General features: G+C 41.9%; 1 protein-coding gene across 8 annotated transcripts in view; it reads left to right on the plus strand.

The window, feature by feature from the left end:
* Positions 1-8,867, plus strand: part of NFIA (nuclear factor I A) — a 429,137-nt gene that overhangs the window by 300,761 nt on the left and 119,509 nt on the right. The window lies entirely within an intron of this gene.

The raw sequence follows: 8,867 nt of genomic DNA on the forward strand, positions 1-8,867 counted from the left end.
TTCTTGAGCGATAAAGGTGTTTTCAGACCGGTCTATATTTTAATTGGTACATTTCTAAAAAGGTTGTAAGTGTTATATGAGGGAAAAGGGAACAGCAAAGGCATTCTTAATTTCTTGTTACTTTTTCTACTTTTATTTCTAAAACTATTGTTTCTGTTGATAGCCATCGGCCTATATCAGGAGGTAGCCACAAGTGAGTAAATTTTGAGAATACTGCTATATGGCTACTCCCCATTTTAATAGAGAGTCATACAGACAGAAATCCCATTGAACGCAGCTATGCCAAAAGGTCAGTGCAGTGAGCAGGTACTAGTATTCTCTGGAGTAGGACGGCTTAGAGAGAGAACCAATGGCAGCTATTGAACCCAGGGTAACGGTAGGTTTCCATTGTAAAAGGTCCAGCAAATTGGTACCACTTTTGGTAACTTAGATAAGAATTGCATGGGCAAGCAGAGATGAAACTATGAAGGGAACAGCTTGATGTTAAAAAAAAAATCATGTTTAAATCTCATATTGGCCCCCTTAACAGCTGAAAGTCTTTGTTTTCCAACTCTTTATATTTTGATTAGGATCTAGAAATGACGACTCCAGGTGTTAGATACAATTCCTGATTGCTTTGATTTTGGAGATTTGTTTGTTGCCGGGGGGGCTGTAATTATTATCAGCAATGAATATTTGTGTTATGGTAACAGCGAATTGAGTTTGGAGCTCTAATATGTGAGTGCTGTATAGAAGGGGAATAAAAGATAAATCCTTATTACAAAAGGCTTCACTGTAAACATTTCACCATAATTGAAGCATTTGGGGTGCCTATACACGAGCACCGAGGCTGCTCCGACATGCTAGAATACCGGCACATTGGAGCAGACTTGATGAAGTGCCGCACTCTCCTACATCTTGTGTATCAGCATCTCTGTGCTTAAACATGGTGGCGGGGTGCTTGAACTGAAAGCTTATCGAAGGAGCTTAAGTTCAAGCACCTCCACCGCTATTTTAAAGTGCAGGGGTGCTGATACACGAGACATGGCAGTGCTTTAATTAGAGCACCTCTAATTAAAGCACTGCCCTCCCCCCCCCCGACACCCGGAACATGTAAAACATGGCCCTTAAGAGCCCAGGTCTATAATACTATTATATATACAAGATACAGTTCTGATAACCCTTTAACAAATCCACTGAACTACTTTTGTTTAAGCTTTTTGCCTCTCATCTTTACAATATATTGCTTAGCTTTTCATTGTTTTGAATGTCTATTATATTCGGTTCTTAAGTAATAAATGAGCAAGCTGTGAGTATGTTTAAAAGAGGGTGTCCACATCTAGATTCTGCATGTATTAGGGCTCTGGATGTGAGCTTCGGACAGAATCAGGGCTAATACTTAGATTCAGCAATATCAAAAACCAAAATTGTCAGAAAATAGGAGTTTCCTACTGTGGAAAACTTACAGGGTCAGGCTCATTTGGTGAAATTTTGTATCATTTGGTGGTCCATACCTCTTTCCGCTGAAATGTGACTGGTTTCAGATCTAAGTGTGTTTGTTTTGCCCATCTCTAGACACATCTCCAAATATTTTTCTCGTTGAAGGGCAGGATCTAACTTCTCTTATCGATCTTGCTTACAGTGATTATAATTTATAACCAGAGAACTGCCAGATTTAAAGGTGAATTGGCTAAACCGTGATTATTTTTCTGCCAGTTCTCATTTTTTAAAATATTTTGCCATTTTTAGGCAACCAGAATCTTTCTGACATTGGCCTTGCTGTTATTGTTACTATTTTAATTAACAGTGCTTATTCTTTTGCAGCTATTAAGCCATAAGTCTTACCATAAAGTGCACATACTATTAAGGAAACATGTAACACAACAGTGGCCCCAAAAGCAGTAATTTCAATGATTAATAATGTAAAATGTATAAAAGCCCAATGAAACTGAATCTCTCAGATTTGGAGCCTCCGTGCTGCTTGTGAAACAAGCTTTTATTGAATTCTTGAAACTTCACTCATGACCTAGTTAATGATCCTTTTTTCCCTAAAAACAATCAGGAAAACATGTCTTCTTCTCAGTTTTAGTAAAGGGTATTTTTCCTCATTGTATCAAAATACTTATATCTGATTAGTTGCCGTTTGCTGTGTCTTGTTTAAGAGACTGACATATTGAACACATTCTTGGCTTTAAAAGCGTATTCCATCCAGGTTGATGTTAAGCTCATTCTCAATGCACAAAGCCTGTAGAGCTTGCAATGTACCCGGTGTAGAGATCAACATAGATCTACAGCTGTTATCTACCAAACATGAAGACGAAGCAAAACTGCAGGTTTTAGAAAATGAAAAACTTCACACATAAAAATGGGCACAATAAATCATTTTAACTGCACTTGCCATAGACCGATTCCATACAGCCAAATCCTTCTGGAACCAATCTCACCACTGATTTCAGTGGGAAGTGAATGGAGCCCACGGAGGGGGAAAAATTGTTTAAAAGTCAGATAAAATATCACAGGGGCAGTCCTGATAGCACTAAAGTCAGCCCCAGAATGACCAGGCTGAGGACAGATTTGGGGTCACATTTCATGGATTTCTTTAGGGGGGTAAAGAAGTGGAATAAGTGCCACCCCAGAGATGCATACATTCCTTCACTTAAAATATAAATCTTTAAAGGCCTTGTGAGGGCTGCACAGCCTCTCTCCTTGCATATTGATGTCCTTTCAGCTCCACTCCATAAATTCTAGAGCTGTTTATTATAGATATATATTTTGCATAGCTTAAATAATGTAGGTTTAAAATGGTCAACTATATAGCCCTGAAAAAGAAGGCCTCCAGTAAGCCTTTATTTTTTGTTTTATATGATATTTATTATTTAGGAAATCTCATCCACTTAAGCTCCATAAAACTAATGTTCATACAACTAATTACTCTTTTGTTTGGAACCACTCATCTTTTACAGGTATCACAATTTCAGTTACCGTATCTCACAGTGTATAAGTCAAGTTTTGAAGCCCAATTTTTAACTCTTAAAATTCAACCTCAACTTATACACCATATCACCATCCCCTGCGAGTGGTGCTGGGCTTGGCGCTTGACTTATACTGGCTCTTGCACTTCCTCAATGCAAGCTGGGCAACTGGGGGGTAGACACATGCCACAGCGCTCCTTGGCACAGCCCTATCCCCTGCAAGCGGCACTGCCTGGGCAGCACCAGCCAAGCACCAAGCCTGGCACCGCTCACAGGGGATGGAGCCACACCAGCTGAGCACCAAGCCTGGCCCTGTCTGTTTGCTGAGAGCGGCACTGCTGAGCACTAAGTCCAGCCCCATTCCCTGCAAGCGGCGCCAGGCTTGGCTGGCATGGCTGGCTCAGTGCTCAGCAGCACTGCTCGCAGGGGATGGAGCCGTGCCAGCCGAGCCCTGCCCTGCCCTGTCTCCATCCCCATCCCATGCAAGCAGCGTCAGGCTCGGCACTCAACTGGCATGGCCCCATCAACTGCGAGTGGTGCTACGTGGGCTGCACCAGCTGAGTATCAAGCTGAGTACCAAGCCCAGTACTTTCAGGGGACAGGGCTAGGCTCAGTGCTCAGCAGTGCCACTCACAACAGACAGACAGGGCCAGGTTCAGCACTTAGCTGGCTTGCCGCTCGCAGGGTATGGGGCCGCGCCAGCCGAGCACCAAGCCCAGCCCCGTCCCATGCGAGCAATGCTGCAGCACGTGCCTCTCCCCACCCCTTGGGTGCCCAGCCCGCAGTGAGGGCACACAGGGGCCAGTACAAGTGAACCCCATATTTCTGATCCAAAAAGTTGGGTCGACTTATACACTGGATCTATGAAATTCCTAATTTTTTGGATCAGAAAAATGGGGTTGACTTATACAGCACATCAACCTATACACTGTGAAATATAGTGTTCTGAGCCACCGGATAATGTTCCAACCATGGCCATGCCATTCCTGTTTTCCATCCTGTCTAAGCAACAGTGCTTGCACAAGCAGCTACATACCTTCTCAGCAATGTAACAATGCATACGATCATGACAAAAGAGAGTAAAGGGGACACAGGCATATTATAACCATAACAGGTCTTCACCAAAGACTCCAAATGAAAATCCAAACCAGGTAAAGGAGGAATTTAAGGGGTCAAGAAGGAGATAAAAGAGGTTCACATCTTTCAACTTCAGATGGGTAAATGTCAAAGTCTATGAAAGCAAAAACAAACCATTAAGGGTCTCCCAACATAGAGACCGGCCTTTCCAAATTTTGGCTCTGTGCTGTTTGTATCCAGAACTGCTCTTGAACTAAGAACATAGAAAAGCCGGAATTATACATTAGTACCCAATACAAGTCTCTTTTTCGTTAGAAGACTCCACACACTGCAATAAGAAATAGTGATGGGAGCAAAATCTCTCCAGTGAGAAACTCAAACCGTGAACTGATATCCTTTGAACATGTCCAGAAGTCGTCTTGGAAAGGAGATTGGAAGAATTCTTAATACTTAAGTGGTGCTATACAGGAGATCAGACCCATTAAATAGGGGGTCTGTCAAAGAGGATAACAACTTCTCGTGGAAAGAGAGTGAAAATCCAGAAGTTTGCCGCCTCCATGGATAGAATAGAAATCTGCAATAGAAATTCTGAATGTTCCTGATAACTTTATTTCAAAGGCAGGAACACATTCTAACATCACACTGTTTTGCTCCAATTATTTCTCCTGATTCATTGGATGGAACAAACATATTCTAAAATGTTTATGCTGTTGTCCATTGATAGTTAAAAGCTGCATTTTAATTGGCACTATGAACACCCTTGTTTTATACTTCAGCCAATCAGAAACAAAGTAATTGCTTCCAAAACTTGTTAAATATACTGTTTTTCTTTGAATACACTGGTTAACAGCTGTTAGGATGATTAAAAGTAGCGATGCAGTCTAGTGGATTGACAATAAGACTGGGAGTGAGGGACTTCTGAAATCTAGACACAGTTGGGCTACTAGTTCTCTCTGTGGCTTTTTTATTCATTTCAGTTACACAAATTGCTAGAAAGATTTTCCTTTCACAAGTAATTCCACTGAAATACATCTGTTCACATGCACGTGGATTACTTTAATGCAGGGATCCAAGACCTCTGAGGAGCAGTGGGCCAAAATAACAGTTTGGTCTAATAGGCTTGCTACCTGGCTGACTTCAGGTGTCACCAAATTCCTCCATCACCGACCTGCCAGCTCTATGGGCTGAATTAATTTGTTTGTTGGGCCGGAGCCAGCCAATGGGCTGCAGGTTGGCCACCCCTACTTTAATACATGGGGTTCATACTTCAGGCTTTCCATCTGTGAAATGGGTAAAAATTGCCTAATTTTCAAGGTCAAATCCTGTTCCTCTTCAACAGAAGTTGACTTCAGAGAAACTGTGTCCAAGCAAGGAGAATTAGATCCTCATTTTTACATATTGCTCTGTTACTACCTTAGTAAGTAAATGACATGCATACAGTGGTTGGATAGGTGGACACTGCTTTTGTTTGGTGTGTTTGTACTTGAGAGTTAATAATTGTAGCACAAGGTACACATGGCATGTATTGTGTGCAGGATAAGAATGCTGTGCCATTTACTTTAGACGACTGATGTTACTTGAGTACCTTATTGTGACTTGATAGCTCAAAGTTGGTAGTGCACCACTTTAATTGTAGATTAACAAATTCTTTTAAAGAAGTTGGTAAATTCTCCAGTTTCAAGTGAGCAAGACAGAATTCATTCTTATATCTGATTACCAACAGATTCTGAATTCATTGCTATGACAATTTCCATCGAGGAAAAGGCATAGTCTAAAAAAGAAAAGTGTTTAATGCCCAAATCAACTGCTATTTTAGTTTTAATGCATTCTTGCTGCTTTGAGCTGCAAGCACCTTAACGGCAGTATGGGAAATGAAAGGTGCATTGTTCTTCATAACGTTAAAAAATAGCAAACAATGATGTGCAGCAACTCATAGAACTCGTTTTTCAACCCTGCAGTAATTAGAGTAGGCTTGTAAATATTACTTGTGAATTCCTTAAATAGGGCTGAACTAGAGGACTAAACCTAAAAAGGGGGCATTTTTGCAAATACTTGCCAACTTTTTAGTGCCTCAGAACAAATTATACACCCCTGAGATCCTAAGGTTGAATGTGTGGTTGCGAGGGTAAAGGGCAAGTGCAACGAACTCTCTCCTTTCGTCTTCCCCCAAGCAAGGCAGTTCAGGGAAGACATAATATGGTTGCAGGTGCAAGGAGTGCAGGGCTGTGTGGCAAAGCTAGTATGGCTTGCTAGTACTTGTGTGCTGTAGGGAGAATTTGCTGCATCTCTAGAGCAAGGAGCACCTCATGCTGCTCTTCCTGTGATCTCTGGGGCATTATACTTTTGAAAGGTTTTGGATGAGCAGTTCATCCCTGGAGCTGAAATGGGCTTGACCTTGGAGTTCTCCAGAACAATAGGTGCTTATACTTAGGGACCTATCGAAATTGTGATTTCTGCAGCTTTTGTGGAAACCGCGAAATGCAGGGCTGCCTGTGAAATGTGGGGTTGCCTGTGAAATTCAGGGTTGCCTGCAACAGCCATTAAAAAAACAGTAATAAAAAGAAGTTTTTATTAAGTTTTCCCCTCCTGGGGCAGCAGAAAAGATGACAGCTGCGCTTCTTCCTCCTTCCCCTTCCTCTCCCAAGGGCCTCTCTGCCAATCAACACTTCGGGGCAGGGCCAGACAAAGGCCAGCCAGCATTCAAGATGGCAGCCACTCCCCCCCCCCCCCCCCCCCCCACACACACACACCCGGGGCATCTCCTCCAATCAGTGCCTTGGGGTGGGGCCACCATGAAATGTCTGTAAAATGGGCTCGTTGCGCCTGGAATGAAGTAGGTCCCTACTTATACTCTAGATGGGGATCTAGATGGAGACTGTTTTTTAAAGTGCCTTCAGAGCATAAGACAAATGGCACTAGCAGTCTGGGTATTGACATGTAATTGTACCATTGCTGGAGCCCACAGATGAAGCTCAACAACCCATTTTCAAAACTACTTGAGTACTTAGGAGCATAAGTGCCATTGACTTCCATTGTGAGTTAGGTTCTTGAGTGCCTAATTCACTTGTGGAAATAGGTATTAAGTTTTTAAGTCACCAGGACGCTTCTTAAAATTGTACCCAGCAAGTTTAATTATCACTTTCTATGTTATTTAAAGGATTTACTGTACCTTTAATATAATACCTACTAAAAAGCTACTTTTTTTTTTTGCTTTTTTTAGTTTTGCCTATTATATTGTTTAATCTCTTTTCCCACTGATGAAACCAGCAGTAATTTCATTGCTGTGCATGATTATCATCTTTTTTTCCCTTTTGTTTCCTAGAACATAGATCAATATCCCAAAGAGATACTGAAGAAATAAAAAATGCAACTCCCCTGATGTTTGCATATTGAACCCATTCTCCTACCACTTTACCTTAATTCACTTGAACACATTTTGAAATAAAAAAGAATGCAGTTAGACAATGCTTCATGTCAGCCTACTAACATTTTTTAAATCACTTCACTTGGAGCATATAACTGGGTACTCCAGGAAAAGGTTTTTTACTATCCACTGTAAGCACATTGCACAGGAGACAGTAGCAACAGTCTTTTTCAGTGCTGTTCTTCAGAGGTTTGTGCAGGTTAGGATTCTATGAATGCAAAAAGCCACTTCTCTTTTGCTGTAAAGTAGCCTTTGAGTATCATCACCAGCTCTGAGATCAAAATGAAATTAACTTCTCATTGGAAAATACATCAAAGAAATGTTAGCACTTGCAGCAAAGAATTTCTTAGCTGGGCATGAAAAAGAAGCTCCATAGTAATTTCATGTTGTTTGAATCACAGCTTTTTAAAGATTTGGGCCCAAATTTTCTCCACAGACTCGCACCTCTTAAAATCCCATTAGCCCAAATTCAACCCACGGTCACCTTTGTAAGGAGTTGAATTTTGACCAGGTAGTAAGGTGGTGGAGAAGATGGGAGGCTTAGTGCAGTGAATATATTGTGCCTTTCTAGAGCGTGAATAGAGCAGGGCTATGAACCCACAGTTGCCATCAACTGATGGTTTTGGCCAAATCATATTTTATTCCACCCTGAGAAAGGTGCAGTTGGTTATCTGCAGAGTCCATGTTTCACATGTTTTAAAGAAATAGAAAGTTAAGTGGTGCGTGCTGCATGTCCTTTGCTATTGCATCTCTTTCCATTTCAAGTGGGCTGGAGTCCTAGATGCCGACAAGAAACCGTACAATTTTTGATACTGACACTCCAGAACCAAAACTTGCTGAATTTTACTGTGTTGTCCCGCTAGTTTTCTGGCCTCATAAAAAAAATGCCGGAGTAGCTTAGTAAAGAAAGCATTTGTCTTTTCCCCACATTTTCAGGGAGATCCACGTCCAAACTCAAACGCGTTTGTGATCCAGATTTTAATGCACAAATTCCACCATTTGCGACGTTAAATGGGTACTCTCCTGGCTCACAATTTAGCGTACTTATCAGCAGCTCACATTCTGTCGAGACGACCCTACGGCGGCAGTGCTGAAGAGCGCTGTCAATCCAACGTGATACAGGGCAGGCAGCCCGGGTCAGCTCTGAAGCCACTGCTGGGGCCGAGTGGGGAGTCTTGCCTCATCAGTGACCTGCAGTGTTTGAGACTTGAGGATTGACAGAGGCCTTCAGTTTTCACTGCTGCTAACCATTAACCTTCACAAGCAAAACATTCTGACAAAAAATCATCCTAGGCAAGTATGACAGGAAGTATTCAAAGCATGAAATGAATGCTTATAGCATGACAAAGCAGTGCTTGAAAGACATGAAACGTTCATTACGCTCCGAGCGCCTGAATGCTGCAAAGGGCAAGAGA

Source organism: Alligator sinensis, unplaced genomic scaffold, assembly GCF_000455745.1.
Source record: "Alligator sinensis unplaced genomic scaffold, ASM45574v1 scaffold588_1, whole genome shotgun sequence".
NCBI lineage: Eukaryota > Metazoa > Chordata > Crocodylia > Alligatoridae > Alligator > Alligator sinensis.